General features: G+C 43.2%; 1 pseudogene; it reads right to left on the bottom strand.

The window, feature by feature from the left end:
• Positions 1-7651: 7651 nt before the first annotated feature.
• Positions 7652-18437, bottom strand: part of LOC141121920 (uncharacterized) — a 103257-nt pseudogene continuing 92471 nt past the window's right edge.

Below are 18437 nucleotides of genomic sequence, written 5' to 3'. Positions count from 1 at the left end.
CAGAGCTCCGCCTCTTCATACACACTCAGAGCTCCGCCTCTTCGTACACACTCAGAGCTCCGCCTCTTCGTACACACTCAGAGCTCCGCCTCTTTATATACACTCAGAGCTCCACCTCTTCATTCACACTCAGAGCTCCTCCTCTTCATACACACTCAGAGCTCCGCCTCTTCATACACACTCAGAGCTCCACCTCTTCATACACACTCAGAGCTCCTCCTCTTCATACACACTCAGAGCTCCGCCTCTCCATACACACTCAGAGCTCCTCCTCTTCATACATACTCAAAAATACACAAAAACACAATAAATTATCTAATTTTTTAATAAAATATAAAACCCGAGGTTGCGCCGAGTAAATAGATACCCAACATGTGACCTTATATTTGTGTGTGCCTGTGAAATGGTGACAGACTTCATTACTCTATATTTACTATAGACGATGCTTTAAAAGCCCCCTATAGGTCATCAGTTTAGTGTTATGGAGGAGGTCTAGTGATAGAATTATCGCTCTCATTTTGGGTTGAGCAGCGATATGTAACAAGTGTATCGCAATCAACGTTTTCAGACATAGGCGCCCCAATGTGGGAGTTTATGTTTGTAAATGCGTATATGTGGGGGGTTTAAATTTAATTTTGTACAATTAAAAATTTTTTTCTTCATTACATTTAAAGAACTTAAAATTTCATCACATAGAGAAGCCTTTTTCAACCAGGGTGCCTTGAGGTTTCTTCAGGGGTGCCTTGGCAAAATGCTGATCAATTACCCCAAAATTGTATACACGCCGGAGGGTGGATGAAGCCTTTTAGATACACAAAGCCTCAGGTTTTCATTGTACACCATTACAACCTTCTAGCTGCCAACCTCCTAGCGACCAATGACATCATGAGCTGATAAGGAGGATGTCAGTTGCCTGAATATCATCCTTGTGTGACCCTCCCCTGCCTCTCCCCATCAGCTTTGGGGTCTCATTAGCTGAGCGATGGAGAAAAACTGAGGGAGAAGAGAAACATTGGAATACTAGTCAGTACCAGTTTAAAAAAAAGTGTCTTTGCTTTGGAAAAATAAATCACATATAACGTTTGGTGTCCTACGTGTGTGGATGTTGTTGCATTATGAAGAACTACAGTATTAGAATAGTTTTTACATTTTCGATTGAGACGCCTCAAGACTGTCTATAATTTTGGAAGGCACCTTGACTGAAAAAAGGTTGTGAAACACTGACATAGAGGACAAAAGCAATGATTTTTTTGGTGACAGGTTCTCTTTAATGAGATATCCAGGGTCTAAAATACCCCCAATGTCTCCCCTGTGCTCCACTGAATGTAATACAACAAAGATCACATTGCATTATATTCTTTCCCGACTTTGATGGCCGAGGAAATGGTCAACGGGGACCCGGAAGTGACATCATACATGTCATGTCTGGGTCAGGAAGAAGAAGTGGAGGAGAGTGGATGTGTGTCCTCTCTCCTCCCTCTCTTCTACCCAGTGGCGTAGCTAGCACATTTTTTTGCACCCCCCCAATAAAAATGTAATGTAGCAATATAGCAGCGTTGCGCCAAAACTGTGGGTGTGGTCAGATTGCATCAACAGTGGGAGGGGCTTAAAAGGCCATATGCTATAAAAAACTTTTCTATTGCATATCCTTTACCACACACAGCTAACCTTAAAGTGATATTAAAGTCTTCTTTTTTAAAAATAACAAACATGTCATACTTACCTGCTCTTTATAATGGTTTTGCACAGAGCAGCCCGGATCCTCCTCTTTTCGGGTCCCTGGCCGGTGCCCCTGGCCCCCCCCTCTTGTTGGGTGCCCCCACCGCAAGCAGCTTGCTATGGGGGCACCCGAGCCGTGGCTTTGTGTGTCCATTCACACATGGAGCCATGGCTCGGCCCGGCCAACTCCTTTTCCTGATTGGCTCACTGGCTGTGATTGACAGCAGCGGGAGACAATCAGGAGTCCGACCACTTTGTGTTTGGATACATGCATCCTTTCCTGTCTGCGTGTCAAATTTTGACATTAGTCTATGTCCATGCAGCTGCTGCTCCCCAATTGACTTGGACTGCCTGCACAGGGATGTACAGAACATTATGCATCCCCACATGGTACACGTCCATCACACTGGGCATGAACACATATGCTCCATGTGAATGAGGTCTAATTGTGTATAACTAAATAGAACTCGCGCTAAATGGAATAGTAGATAACAAATAATAAATAATAAACAGCAGCAGCTATTACAAAGGTGCTAGAACCTTAAAAAAGTGAATACATAAATTAACAGCGCTAGCAGAATATAAAACATCAACGTGATAATGTGCTTGTAAAATTATTGACCGTTACAATATCGAGAAGTTCTATATATAATGAATAAAGTGCTAAGTGCTCCAAATGCAAATTCTAGTGCTTCGTGGTTCAGGATAGGATTTTTCAAGTGCCACGCTCCTCTCTTGTGACCCCACTCACCAGAGTTAATGGACCCTCAGCTTTGCAGTCTAGGGGTCAATAGGGCTGTGATCTAAAAGATCTGATGTGTAAAAACTGGACTCTCATGCCGCGTACACACGAGCGGACTTTACGGCAGACTTTGCCCGGCGGACGGGATTTCGTCGGATAATTCGATCGTGTGTGGGCTCCAGCGGACTTTGTTTTCTCAAAAGTTGGACGGACTTAGATTTGAAACATGTTTTAAATCTATCCGTCGAACTCGAGTCCGGTCGAAAAGTCCGCTCGTCTGTATGCTAGTTCGACGGACAAAAAGCCATGAATCAGACGGAGACAGAAGTACAGTTAAATCACACTTGTTTAATAATAATAAAAATAGATAAACAGAGTAAACGTAGTCAAAACATAGCCAGAGTTCAGGAACCAGAACGGATAGACAAGCCAAAACGTCAGGGAGCCAGAGATGAGCATAGTAGAACAGCAGGCAGGATCTGGAGCCAGAAGGAATGTCAGCCAACCAAGTCTTTAACAGGAACACAGGAGAGCGTCTCTAGAGATGTGACCAAGGCAAAGGCAGAGATCATCTGGACTGGACAGCTTAAGTAGGTAGGACTGACGAGCAGGATATCAACAGGTGAGTCACTGTGGAGAGATAGGAGCTGGCAATTAGCCGACAGCTGAGCGGCCAGCTTTGAGAAGGAAGGGCTGAGCCCAGCCCTGACAGTACCCAATCCTCAATGACCCCTCCCCCTCGGAGGACCACCAGGCTAGAGGGGAAAACGTCTATGGAAATCACGGAGGAGGACAGGGGTATGTACGTCTGAGGATGAGACCCAAGAGCGTTCCTCTGGACCGTACCCTTTCCAATATACCAGGCACCATCCCATCCTGTCTGTTGGCAGTAGATGCCAAAAAGGCATTTGACCGGGTAGGAGGGTGTTTTCTTGAAGAAACACTTAAACAATGGGGAATAGGGCCTATGCTTCTAGAGAAGATAATGGCCTTATATCATAATCCAACAGCTAGAATTTGCACAAACGTATCTGTATCTGATCTAGTAATAATATCAAAGGGAACACGACAGGGTTGCCCCCTGTCCCCGCTCTTGTATGTATTAGTAATGGAACACCTCACCACTGCTATCTGTAAAAATGTAGACATGCAAGGGATAAAAGTAGGGGATCGAGAATATAAGATGTCTGTATATGCAGACGACTTATTGCTATACTTAACTAACCCAATGGTTACATCCAGGAGTTTAACCGTTTTGGAATATTGAGTAATTTAAAAGTCAATTATGATAAAACAGAGGCCCTCAATAGCATTGGAGCTTCTGAAAAAAGACTTCTCCTTTAAATGGCAAACAGCAGCTATTAAATATCTGGGAACATACATTCCCAGAGATTTGAACAAACTTCAAGAACTCAATTATCTTTTAATAATTCAAAATATAATAAAGACGTTGCAACGATATGACAGAACGGCGTTCTCCTGGATGGGTAGGATTAATATTATAAAAATGGACATATTACCAAAGTTCCTATATACATTTCAGATTATCCCAATATTTTTTCCAACAAAATTACTAGATCAATTGCGGAGGGCTACAGGGAGTTTTATCTGGGCACATAAATCAGCTCGAATTAGAAGGGACATATTAATCAGGGCAAAAAAAGATGGAGGGCTAGCCCTCCCAGACTTTTCAATGTATCTCCGCTCAGTATTTATCTCTAGAATAGTAGACTGGTTATATATATATATATATATATATATATATATATATATATATATATATATATATATATATATAAATAATGTAGATAATAAAACAATGGGTGAAGCTGGAAGAAGATGCTACGGCTATAAAACTGAAGTCCCTATTATGGATAAAAAGAGAAAATCAGCCCCCGAAGAGAGATATGCCATTTCTGGTATATTCAACATTGAGAGTCTGGAATATGCTATTAAACGGAGGGAATTGGTCTACTGAGATCGGTCCGATGACTCCACTGTTTGATAACCCAGATTTTCCACCAGCAATGAAAGCTTTAACCTTCTTAAGTTGGCATAGAGATGAGGATGTGAGTGGCTCAGATTCTGGTGGGGAATAGGCTTCCCTCAGTGGAGACACTGGGTCTAGGTAATGAGACTAAATGGATGCAGTACCAACAGCTTCAAACTTACATTACGTCGGTGACAAATAAATCTTTTTTAGACAGACTATTAACAGAATCTGAAAAAATATTACTACAAGAACCATAAAACTATACTACATACTACAAGGCACCCATAAAATTGTGATGATTATGGCTTACAGCTCATGAAAACCCCAGATCCACAATCTCAGAAAATTAGAATATTACATGCAATCAATAAAACAAGAATTGTACATAGAACAATATCAGACCTCTGTAAAGTATAAGCATGCATATGTACTCAGTACTTGGTTTGGGCCCCTTTTGCAGCAATTACTGCCTCAATGCGGCGTGGCATGGAAGCTATCAGGCTGTGGCACTGCTGAGGTGTTATGGAAGACCAGGATGCTTCAATAGCGGCCTTCAGCTCTTCTGCATTGTTCGGTCTCATGTCTCTCATCTTCCTCTTGGCAATGCCCCTTGTAGATTCTCTATGGGGTTCAGGTCAGGCGAGTTGGCCAATCAAGCACAGTAATCCCACGGTCATTGAACCAGGTTTTGATGCTTTTGGCAGTGTGGGCAGGTGCCAAGTCCTGCTGGAGAATGAAGTCAGCATCCCCAAAGAGCTCGTCTGCGGAAGGAAGCATGAAGTGCTCCAAAATCTCCTGGTAGACGGCTGCGTTGACCCTGGACTTAATGAAGCACAGTGGACCAACACCAGGAGATGACATGGCTCCCCAAATCAACACAGACTGTGGAAACATCACACTGGACTTCAAGCATCTTGCAGTGTGTGCCTCTCCATTCTTCCTCCATACTCTGGCTCCTTGGTTTCCAAATGAGATGCAAAATTTGCTCTAATCAGAAAAGAGGACTTTGGACCACTGAGCAACAGACCAGGTGTGTTTTTCTTTAGCCCAGGTAAGACGCTTCTGACGTTGTTTGTTGTTCAGGAGTGGCTTGACAAGAGGGATACGACATTTGAAGCCCATGTCCAGGATCCGTCTGTGTGTGGTGGCTCTTGATGCACCGACTCCAGCCTCAGTCCACTCCCTTTGAAAGTCCAAAACTTTTGAATGGCCTTTTCCTGACAATACTCTCCAAGCTGCGGTCATCCCTGCCGCTTGTGCACCTTTTTCTTCCACACTTTTCCCTTCCACATAACTTTCTCTTAATGTGTTTGATACAGCACTTTGGGAGCATCCAACTTCTTTTGCAATTACTTTTTGAGGCTTTCCCTCATTATTATACAGGTTTTTTATAGCTCCAACAGTTTGCGCAGCACTTTACATCAGGAGGGCAGACATTATAGTAACATTACAATTTGGTACAAGAGGAATCAGAGGGCCCTGCTCGTTAGAGCTTACAATCTAAAAAGGAAGGGTCAGTTGATACAAAAGGTAATAGCTGTGGGGGGATGAGCTGATAGAGGAAGTAAAACAGTGTTAGTTAGAAGCAGGATAGGCTTCTTTGAAGAGAAGGGTTTTCAGGGATCGCCTAAAGATGGATAGATTAGGGGACAGTCGGACAGATTGGGGTAGGGAGTTCCAAAGGATGGGAGAAGCTCTGGAGAAATCCTGGAGGCGAGCATGGGAGGAGGTGACAAGGGAGCTAGAGAGCAGGAGGTCTTGGGATGAACGAAGAGAGCAGCTTGGTTGGTATTTTGGGACTAGGTTAGTGATGTAGCTGGGGGCAGAGTTATGGATGGCTTTGTAAATTATTGTTAGAACTTTGAATTATATTTGTTGGGTGAGTTTAGAACCTTATGGAGGGTGTCAATGATGGTTTTCTGCACAACTGTCAGGTCAGCAGTCTTTCCCATGATTGTGATTCCTACTGAATCAGACTGAGAGACCATTTAAAGGCTCAGGAACCCTTTGCAGGTGTTATGGCTGAATTAGCTGATTAGAGTGGGACACTTTGAGCCTAGAATATTTCACCTTTTCACAATATTCTAATTTTCTGAGATTGTGGATTTGGGGTTTTCATGAGCTGTAAGCCATAATCATCACAATTATGACAAATCACGGCTTGAACTATCTTGCTTTGCCTATCTCATGAGACATGAGTCTATCTCATGTATTAGTTTTACCTTTTAAGTTGCATTAGTGAAATAAATGAACTTTCGCACGATATTCTAATTTTTCGAGTGTCACCTGTATACTTAATAAATGGGAAGAAGAACTGGGGATAACTATACCCAGAAAAAAATGGTAAAAAACATTTTTATTAATACATAAGCTATCTTTATCAAGTAGACATCAGGAAAGAAATGATAAAATTCTCTCAAGATGGTATAGATATCCAGTAGATATGCATAGGATAAACAATGAAAATACAGAGGTATGTTGGAGATGTCAAAATGCAACACGCACAATGTCTCACATTTGGTAATTCTGTTCGGGGGTTCAGAGATTTTGGTTAAAAATGTATGGCATATACCAATTCATTACGGGACAAAAAAATACAACCCGACATATTAGTATCAGTGTTATCAATGCTTCCCGGACCTATGAAATAAATTAAAGAAATATCTCCTAAGACATATGCTGACAGCAGCTCGAACCGTCATAGCTAGGAACTGGAGGAAGACAGCAGCTCCCTCAATAGGGGAGTGGGTGTGTGAGATGAGCGAGATGCAGTCAGTTGAGATGATGATAGGAACTGAAGGGGGACCAAATTCAGGACACATGGCCAAAATGGGAGGAGTTTAGAACCTCAGCAAATGTATCAAATTATATGTAGAGCAATATGGCGGAGCCAATTAAAAGGAAAAAGGAGATAGAAAGAAGCAAGGGAAGGGGAGAGAAGGGAAGGGAAAAAAGAAAGAGAGGGGGGAGGGAGGGAAAATGTTTTTTTGGTGTGTGTTTTTTTGTGAGTATGTAACATGTGGATGAATGGTGTATTAATGTGATATAATATAATCAGTAACAGAACTTTTTCAGATATAAATTGGACAATGTATGCATTGTTTGTAAAAGGATATATCTAAATTGTCACATTACGTGTAATTGTTGTGTAAATTCGAAAAAAAAAAAAAAAAAAAAAAAAGAAGTGTAAAATAAAGATTATATATATAAAAAAACTCCAGGGTGCTACACAAATTAAACTTACCTTTTAGTAGTGCTTGAAGAGATGAGGCCTGATTCTGATAACACTGTGGTTATGTGTGCAATGTATCAGAGGTGCCGGTGATCTACTGACACTGCACTTGTTGGGGGCAGAAGGGCTGATCCTGCTAATGCTGCGTTATTAGGGACACTATACTAAGGGGGGACACTAATATAATTCTGTTCATGATCAGGATATTGATCCAGACACTATACTAAGGGGGGACACTAATATAATTCTGTTCATGATCAGGATATTGATCCATACAGACACTATACTAAGGGGGACACTAATATAGTTCTGTTCATGATCAAGATATTGATCCATAGACATTATACTAAGGGGGGACATGAATATAGTTTTGTTCATGATCAGGATATTGATCATACAGACACTATACTAGTAATGGTGGTGATCAGGATCCTATAGTGTGAGTGAGATAGTGTTCGGGCAATCTAATGCTAGCTGACCCTGGCACTATCTGATGTAACAAGTGACCCTAATACAGCGATTGGTGAAAAATACTGTACACTGACACTGTACTAATGGCACTGGTTGGGTAACAGGGGTGATCAAAGGGTGAATGAGGACAATCAATGGGGGTAAATGTACCAATCTAAGGTGTGTGGGTGTAAAGTGTGGTGATTTTACACACAGTGTGGTGTTCTCTTCTCTTCCTGAACTGAAAAGGACTCGGGAAGAGAAGAAATCACAAGATAGCTCCCCGTGTTTACAAAATAAAACACAGGAGTGATTTGTCATTGGCTGCAGGTGATCAGCAGGGTACGGGGCAAAATCATTGGCTGGGACCTGCTGACAAACTTGTCCTACAGCCAATGACAGTGGAGGTTTCTGGTTGTGCGTGTGCATGGGTGCGGACCTGGAAGAAAGCCATGACATAAAAGTACATTACCAGACCTATATGAGCCGCCCCCGTCAATTGTATTTCTACAACACTTCATCAATGTCTTTGGTGATCTCTGATCTCCTTATGAACTGTTTCTTACATGATGAAGATCAGCCATGGAGTATATCTGAGGTGTATATCAGGGTGTGCTTCTTCCCCACATGAGAGCTGTGATGTCCAGCAACATTCATATAGAAGACATTTCCCGCACTCAAGGCACTAATACACCTCGAGGGTTGTGTGGGATCCCTGATGTACAGGAAGACAGGACTTCAGTGAGAAACAATTCCCTCACTCAGGACAGGAATACGGCTTCTCCCCTGTGTGAGATCTTTGATGTGTGGAAAGATGGGATTTCCGTGAAAAACATTTCCCACACTCAGGACAGGAATACGGCTTCTCCCCAGTGTGAGATCTCTGATGTTTGGAAAGACCGGACTTGTCTGAAAAACATTTCCCACACTCAGGACAGGAAAACGGCTTCTCCCCCGTGTGACATCTCTGATGTGTGGAAAGAAGGGACTTCACTGAAAAACATTTCCCGCACTCAGGGCAGGAATATGGCTTCTCCCCCGTGTGAGATTTCTGATGTGTGTAAAGATGGGATTTCTGTGAAAAACATTTCCCGCACTCAGGACAGGAATACGGCTTCTCCCCCGTGTGAGATCTCTGATGTGTGGAAAGATTCACCTTCTGTGAAAAACATTTCCCACACTCAGGACAGGAATATGGCATCTCCCCCGTGTGAGATCTCTGATGTTTGGAAAGACTGGACTTGTCTGAAAAACATTTCCCGCACTCAGGGCAGGAAAACGGCTTTTCCCCCGTGTGACATCTCTGATGTGTGTAAAGAAGGGACTTCACTGAAAAATATTTCCCGCACTCAGGACAGGAATACGGCTTCTCCCCTGTGTGAGATTTCTGATGTGTGGAAAGATGGGATTTCTGTGAAAAACATTTCCCACACTCAGGACATGAATACGGCCTCTCCCCCGTGTGAGATCTCTGATGTGTGGAAAGATTCACCTTCTGTGAAAAACATTTCCCACACTCAGGACAGGAATACGACATTTCCCCCGTGTGACATCTCTGATGTTTGTAAAGACTGGACTTGTCTGAAAAACATTTCCCACACTCAGGGCAGGAATACGGCTTCTCCCCTGTGTGACATCTCTGATGTGTGTAAAGATGGGACTTCTCTGAAAAACATTTCCCGCACTCAGGGCAGGAAAACGGCTTTTCCCCCGTGTGACATCTCTGATGTGTGTAAAGAAGGGACTTCACTGAAAAACATTTCCCGCACTCAGGACAGGAATACGGCTTCTCTCTCATGTGAGATCTGTGATGTTTGTAAAGATGGGACTTATCTGAAAAACATTTCCCGCACTCAGGACAGGAATACGGCTTCTCCCCTGTGTGAGATCTCTGATGTTTGGAAAGACTCGCCTTCTGTAAAAACCATTTCCCACACTCAGGACAGGAATGTGGCTTCTCTCCTGTGTGAGATCTTTTATGCACATTAAGATTGTATTTAGAATGGAAACACTTCCCGCACTCAGTACAGGAAAACCTCTTATCTGTTGGAAGGACGGCACTGTCCCTCACAGTCTGAGGTTCCTCAGGATAAGAGGAATACGATGGTCCATCTACACTGTGTGGTGCCGGATGGACATTTGAGGTAGTCGGGTTTTCTCCTGGACTATACTGTGTGATGTCCTCATCTTCTACTTTACAGTCTGGAGACAAAGTGAGACAATCCTCTGAGGTTTTCCTCATCTCCCGTCCATCTACTAAAATAGAAATAAAAAGATTATTACTAGACATGAGCAGATTGGTTCCCCTAAACCAGGACTCCGCCCACATCAGGCAGCTTTGTCTCTGAGGATCTTACAATTCCACCCTCAAGGTAACTAGTAAATGGGTCCTCTGATCTCCTACCAGTTCATTTCTTTATTCATGGACCTTAGTCAGAGAGTGAGGAAACAACGAGAACTGTCTTTTATAGGAGTGACAGTGATGAGGGGATTATAGGACGAGTGTCCCCACCCCCTCTATCACTCATTGCCATCTTCCCAACACAAGAAGTCCTGCACTTCCTTATTTAGTCCATGATTTAGTCATGAATAACAGCGGGGCTGAGCCCCACCAGAGGTCAGAGAGTGAGGATGGGGGGAGAACAACTAAGATGAAGACTGAACTGATCCTGAAGACCACCATCATTGGGTTATTGACTCCTCCCTCATTATCACTTTCTGTTTAAGGGTCCAAAGTGTGAGGATGTTATCCCATTATTATCACCATGTAAAGCCTCGTACACACAATCCAATTGTTGGCAGGGGATTGTCTGTTGACAGACTGTTGTCCTAAAATCTTACCAATAGTACACTCCATTTGACAATTGTTGTCCTACTTTTGGCCAACAAATGTTGGATGACATGCTAGCAAGTTTTTCAGCAGACAATGGTCTGTTGTCTGATTTTCGTATTGTCAGTACACAAGTCCGTCACACAAAAGTCAAAAGTACAAAACATGCATGCTCGGAATCAATGCTCACCAAACACGAAATTAGCAGAAGGGGCCCAAAGGTGGCGCTCAAAAGCTGTAATTCCTCGCAGTACATCACTATGTCGTGTTTGTGGCACGAAAACTGTGTAATGTTAGTATGCAAGACAAGATCCAGGCACACACCCTTAAGACAAAAATCAGACACTCGGTTGGCCAACAATCGGATCGTGTGTAGGAGGCTTTAAAGTCTGTGCTCCAATCAAATCACCCCATATAAAATGTCCAGCTGGTAGAAAATGGGTGCAAAAGAAATCAGGATCATGTAATGTACAACGTATTGTATAAGATACAACATACAGGACTATATAGTATCAGAATGATGTAATGTACAATATAGAGTATATAGTGCAGGGGTCAGGAGTATGTAATGTACAATATAAATTATACAGTGTAAGGTTCAGGACTCATAATATTGGTATTCAGTGGAAGCTTAAATGTTTACATGAGACAAATTGAAGAGGTCCCACACTGCTGCCTCCCATCTACCGAGATTGCACTGAGTGACAGTGGGTCTGAAACTATACAGACATATTCCTCAGCCTGGCACAACCATGAAACAATAGCACAAGTAATCCTGGGAGAATTGTTCTGTCAGAGATCATGCTAGACCTGGGCATGGGGCAGAAGACCCAAAGCACATGCCCAAAGTGCCTAGGTAGAGCAACATCTATGGTCAAAATCAACCTTTTGCTGCCAGCTGAACCCCAGAATTTCCATAAATGCAGTCTAGATCCATAAATTGTGTCTGCAGCACAGAGAAGGAAGATTATCACCCAGTCCCTGCCCTACTCTGGACCAATCAGTAAGCAGTATGGGTGGAGGATTTAGTGTTAATGACCCACCTGTGCTGATGTCTGTAGGAGTGTTCTCCTCTAAAAATGTCCCCGTTGTTCCATCCTCCTCCATAGACTGCTGATCATCCCTCACATACCTCTCTTCTTCTTCTGCTTTAACCTCAAATTCTATATCGATTGGATCTCCACTCTAATTCAAGAAAATAAAAGTGAATATCATACGTAAACAATAGCATTTATTATTGTGACATCACATAAAAAATCCACCTATCATCTCTAGGAGTCCATGTTCTAGATGCTCCATCCCACCAACCTTGTAACAGTGAGGGATGGTGTGACCTTCCTGTGTGGAATCCCAGGAAAACAGAGGAGGAGAACATTTCTCTGGTGGGTTCCTGGTATTAGGTGGCTCCATCATATCCTTGTGTCCTTCTGAAAACTCCTCCATCACTCCATCCTCCTCTTTATACTCTTCTTTAACAATATTATCACCCCTGAGGTTTCCATTCTGGATATATAATAAAACATTCATTGTAACAATCATGCTGTATATAAATCAGAACTACAAATAATTGTCAATCATCTACCTGTTGATGGTGAGGGATGGTGTGACCTTCCTGTGTGGAATCCTGGGAATACAGAGGACGGGGACATCTCTCTGGTGGGTTTCTGTACCTGGATGACTCCACCATGGTGTCCTGGTACAGATCTTTGTGTTCTTTTAGAAACTCTGACTCCTCCATCATCCCATCCTCATCATCCTCCTCTTTTATCTCTTCTTTAACGTCAATTTTAGAATCTCTCAGGTTTCCACTCTGAATATATAATAAAAATGAAATCAATTGTAACAATGCAGATAATGTGCAGATCCGAATGATACTATCAGTGATTGTTCCTCATCTACCTGATGATGGTGAGGGATGGTGTGACCTTCCTGTGTGGAATCCTGGGAATACAGAGGATGGGGACATCTCTCTGGTGGGTTCCCATTACTGGATCCTTCTGTAGGAAACACACACACTGACTGAATAATAGGATTTTTATAACAGCTTACCTGTAAAATAATTTTCTTGGAGTACATCACAGGACACAGAGGCACATAGTAATTACTAAGTGGGTTTATATCTCACCTTCAGGTGCTGGACACGGGTGTAATCAGACAGGAATTTTCCTCCCTATATAACCCCTCCTCTACAGGGAGTACCTCAGTTTTTGTAGCAAAGCAATAAGTGTCCCACAAGAGGGGCAGGAGCTGTGTCCCGTGATGTACTCCAAGAAAAGGATTTTACAGGTAAGCCGTTATAAAAATCCTATTTTCTTTATCGTACATCACAGGACGCAGAGACTCATAGTAATTACCTAAGTGGGATGTCCTAAAGCAATGCCTGAGGGGAGGGAGACACAAATAAACGCAGATCGCCACCAGACGTGAGGACCTATACTGCTGCCTGCAGTACACTGCACCAAAAGCGGCTTCCTCTTGCCGTCTTACATTCACCTGATAGAAATTAGTGAACGTATGTATAGACGACCAAGTAGCGGCCTTGTAAATCTGAGTAATAAAGGCTTGGTAACACACCACCCATGAAGCGCTTATTGCCCTGGTAAAGTGCACTCTAAGGAAAAAACATTTTCTTCAAATCGCAAGCCTGAATAATAACTTGATGAATCTGCATTAAAACAACAGTTGATTTAGACGCTATCTGCCCTATCCTGGGACCTCCAGGTAGCGCCACAAACATTTGTTTTCCGTATCTGAGCAGTCGCTTCAGATAGGCCTTGACTGCTCTCAGTACAACGAGAGAGTGCAACCATTTTAATAGCCGATTTGAACGCTGCCTGCCCATTCTTAGGGTCCTCTGGCAGCACAACAAATGTCAGATTCCCGTATCTTGAAACATTAAGATATACCTTTAACCGCTCTCACTATATTGAGAGAAATTAATAACTTTCCTTCCGCAGAACAAGGTTCTGGTAAAAAGGAAGGTAAGAAATGTGTTGATTCAAATGACAGCTAGATCCTTTTAGGAAAAGGGAAAAAGGCTGGGCGAGGATTTAACATCACCCTATCCTTAAGAATAATTAAGAATGGCACTATACAAAAGAAAGCTGCCAACACTGAAACTCTCTTGCGGAGGCTACCGCAACGGAGAACACCTATTCCCCCCATTAGGAGGATCAAAAGGAATATGATGCATCGGCCCAAGGAGCTGTCCTTGTACGCCAACAAAACTAGACTCAACCCTACGGCACAAGTGCGACCTAACTGGCAGATTTATACGCGTTGTCCCTTGTATAAAAGGCCCGGATGAAAGAATGTGAAGCAAGCAGCCTTTGAAAAACAATGACAAAGGCCGATATCTGACCCTTGATGGTATTCAAGGCTAGCTTCATTTTTACCCCCCCAACTGTAGGAAGGCAAGAATTCTACCTATGACATACCTCTGAGGATGCCATCTTTTGGTTTCACACCAGGAAATATAGGCCCTCCAGACCCTATGGTCCTAGAGGCTCGCTTTCTTGCATTAATCAGGGCAGTTACCACTGAACCTGAAAGCCCCGATTCTTTACCATGTGGGCTTTAATAGACAGACCGTTAAATTTAGCGATTGGATGGAATACCAGCCCTTTGCGAAAACAAGTCTGGACTAGATGGAAGAGTCCACGGTTTCCCTACTGCCAACCTTACAATATCTGTATACCAGGGTCTTCTGGGCCATGCCGGGCTAGTAGTATTACCGGCTTCCCTTCCACTTTGATCCTGCGTAGTAGCTGAGGAAGCAGCTGAACTGGGGAGAACCTATAAATCAGTGAAAAACTGATTCCACTGGGTCACTAACACATCTGTCCCATATGCAAGTGGATCCCTAGCCTTTGACACAAAGCTGTCCAACTTCTTGTTGAACCTGGACGCCCAAATTTCTTATCTGGGCAGAAAAAAGTCGGGGTGCAGAGGCCATTCTGCCGGGAACAATTGTTGATGACTACAGAGAGCCGCCTGTCAATTCTCCATTTCATAATATGAAGATTGCCGATAGGCAAGGTACAAGCTCCTCTGCCCAAACCAGAACATGGCCTTCCCTCTGGCTGCGTGACTTCTAGTGCCTCCTTGGTAACTGAAGTAAAATTACTGATGTGGCATTGTCGGATTGTACCTTGACAGAACAATCCTGTAATCTAAATGCCCAGGCCATTAAGCCAGACGTGCCATCGGAAGCTCTAGAATGTGGACAGTCAAGGCTCTGAGCTTGACCACTTCCCCTGGGCAGTGGTCTCTCCTTCAGGAAAGGTCTACAATCCCTAGAGGCCAGCCTTTGTAGCCACCACCTCCCAGGTAATCCGCGTGAAGGATCTTCCTTTCTGCCATTTTGCTGAGGTTCCGGCATATCCCTGGGACCAGACCCTTTGGATAATGCCTAGGTTAGGATCTACTTGTTCCAGGCAGAGAAAATAATGTTTATAGCAGCCTTGAACGAAACTGAGCATAGGGAACCGCTTTGAATGAAGCCATCTTCCCTAGCACCTTAGCAACGGTAAATGTAAGGAACTCTTCCTTGCCTTGACCCCTTTTTGGACTGAGTCCCAAACACTCCAAGCTCCTTACCGACCGTAAGAAAGTACCTTTAGACTGGGATCCCAACCCAGGAATTCCAGATACTTGACCATACTGGACCACCTGGGTCCAGCCATGCTACTGACTGATCTTATCAGCAGCAGATTGCCTCGGTATGCCATTACTGCTATACTCTGGGCCTTTACTCCGGGCATGGTGGCTAACTCGAAGGGCCAGACCACCAACCGGAAGAGGTGCTGTTCCCCTGCGAAGCACAGACAACCTCTGTAGCTCATGCAAATAAAGACATATGCAAACGGCCCATATGTGTATGAGGCTAGTATTAATGCCATATGCCTCTATGGAAGCGTGCGTTCATGGAAGCATAAATTCATACAAATATGTTTTAGGCAAGAACAAGAAAAGTGTGCGCTGTATCCACGCACACATATAACACATGTGCTATGGAACAGGCATCTTGCAAGCAAGCATGCGCTTTATGAACGTGTTATGTAACATTACACAACATGTATCAATGCAGACACTTATTCCTATGTGAACATAAGGAATCCTGTATATTTAAGGAAAACTTAAATTAACATGCCTTGTAACCATGCCAATCTAGGCGATCATGCAACTTTAGGCAATCATGCATTCTTATGTGATTCTGCATTTTTTATATGATCAAACACTTTATGCATTATAAGCACTACTGTGCGGACAAGTACCCTTGTGACCAAGGACTCTTGTGTGATCAAACACCCTTGTGCGATCAAGGATCTTTATGCAATCCAGCATTTTTATGCGATTTTAGGCATTTCTGTGCAAACAAGCACTTTAATGTGACCCAGCAACAGAAAACACGTATCTTCATTTGATCAACAAGAACATGTTCTGTTACTTGTTTTACCTACATGATGTACATTCCAAACTCATGTATTTTATGCAAACATGTGGACTAGTAAAGAGGAAGTTATCCTCCGCCAACATGCGTTTCCGCAATCATGCGATTTAACTGTTTGTGCGTTAGCAACAATGCGCACCAGCAACTGTGCATCCCAGCAGTTGTGCATTTGGCTAGCTTGTAAGCAAGTCTCTGCATGAGGATCCTGTGGAGGTTTTCTAGCCTGATCAAGCATCTAATTGCGATCAAGCCTTTCTGCGTGACCATGCAACTAGGAGAAAAGAAAACAACGATGCATATCTATACAAACATAACCATGCATCTTTATGTGACCGTGTATATTTAAGCAATCCTGTCACCTTATGCAATCACGTGTTCTTATGTGATCAAAAAATTAAGCATGTTTTGAGTGTTAAAAAAAAAATATATATAAACACAAACATGTCCAAACATGCGTTTTGTACACACCTTTATGCAGCCTGTTTGTTTAAGCAGCAACTGTGCAATCCAGCCACTGTTATTTTAGCATCTGTGAGTTTTAAGCAACTGTGCGACCTTAGTGACTGTGCAATTTAGCATCTGTGTATGTTAGTAACTGTGCGATTTCAGCAATTGTACATATCAGCATTTGTGCGTACCAGCAACTATGTAATTTTAGCAACTGTACATATCAGCATCTGTGCATACTAGCAACTGTGCGATTTTAGCAACTGTGCATATCAGCATCTGTGCGTATTAGCAACTGTGTGATTTTAGCAACTTAGCATATCAGCATCTGTATGTATTTAGCAACTGTGCGATTTTAGCAAGCAAGCACCTGCTCAACTGCAGTTGGTCCTATACTTATACCTGTAGGATACCAAGCACATATGCACTATGCTCAAACCTTTCAAACATGTAATATAACATGCATTTCAAAACACGTAATATTATGCTGTTCATGCCCACAAACAGAAAATTACACTTTTAAAGTGAACTGCTAATTATCCAGGGGTGTATCTACTACTTACAGCTTATACATGCCCCATGGATAGGCAGAAAATATGACTTGTCTGTACCTGTTCCCAAGCTGGCACTCACACACTCATGGCCCACTGTTCTGTCTCCAAGGCCATCCTGACCTGTCAGTACATGGTAATGGCTGCCCTTCTTCCAGCCTAAAATAACAATAGGCTAGGAGCAAATCTGCACCCTCTAGTGGCTGGGGAAAAAACAGCAGCCTGCCTGAGCCAGAGTACAAGCATGATAGAATAGCATACTGCTGCCAGTGGCCACCGGGAAACAGACAGTCAGAACGCTCTCTTAATAGAGACACTGCAAACAAATGCAGACTCACCATTTCTCGCTGCAGGGTACTGCTGGAATATCACAGCGACCCAATCTTCACCCATCACGGCGGGTTGGTGTTATGCCAGACCTTCAAAGACAGGGTCCCCTCTGTACGTAGGGTCCACTGCCTTGGGCCATGTATAGCGCCCTGCCAAAGCAAACCTGTGGTATAGCAACATGACCAAGGTGCTGGATCTCAGGGCCCAACTCTCCTAAGAAGCATTACAGGCAAAACCTCATTCTTCGGTATTGAGGCGTTGGGTACCATCCATTTTAGCTTTTGTTTTGGCTCTTTGAATAGATCCGATAGCGTAGCTCCCTGACCCTGTTCAGGCCATCTAGGAGCACTCATTAACCGTGACCAACACCTTAGACACTGGAAAAAAAACTGAGGTACTCCCTGTAGGGGAGGGGTTATATAGGGAGGAAACTTCCTGTCTAATTGATTACACCAGTGTCCAGCACCTGAAGGTGAGATATAACCCACTTAGTAATTACTATGAGCCTCTGTGTCCCGTGATGTACGATAAAGAAACACTGTTATTATGTGTTTATCAGATGATGGGGGATCTAGGTGGACCCTCCGTACTGCTCTCTCCTTTACAATAAAGTCTCCTCTTACCCGGTGATGTGAGGGGCGGCTGATTGTCCATCATGACGTCCTTGTAGAGATCCTTGTGTCCTTCTAAA

The sequence above is a fragment of the Aquarana catesbeiana genome, unplaced genomic scaffold (assembly GCF_042186555.1).
Source record: "Aquarana catesbeiana isolate 2022-GZ unplaced genomic scaffold, ASM4218655v1 unanchor234, whole genome shotgun sequence".
Taxonomy (NCBI): domain Eukaryota; kingdom Metazoa; phylum Chordata; class Amphibia; order Anura; family Ranidae; genus Aquarana; species Aquarana catesbeiana.
Note: the sequence above shows the minus strand (reverse complement) of the source record. Positions and strands in the feature narration are given on the sequence as shown.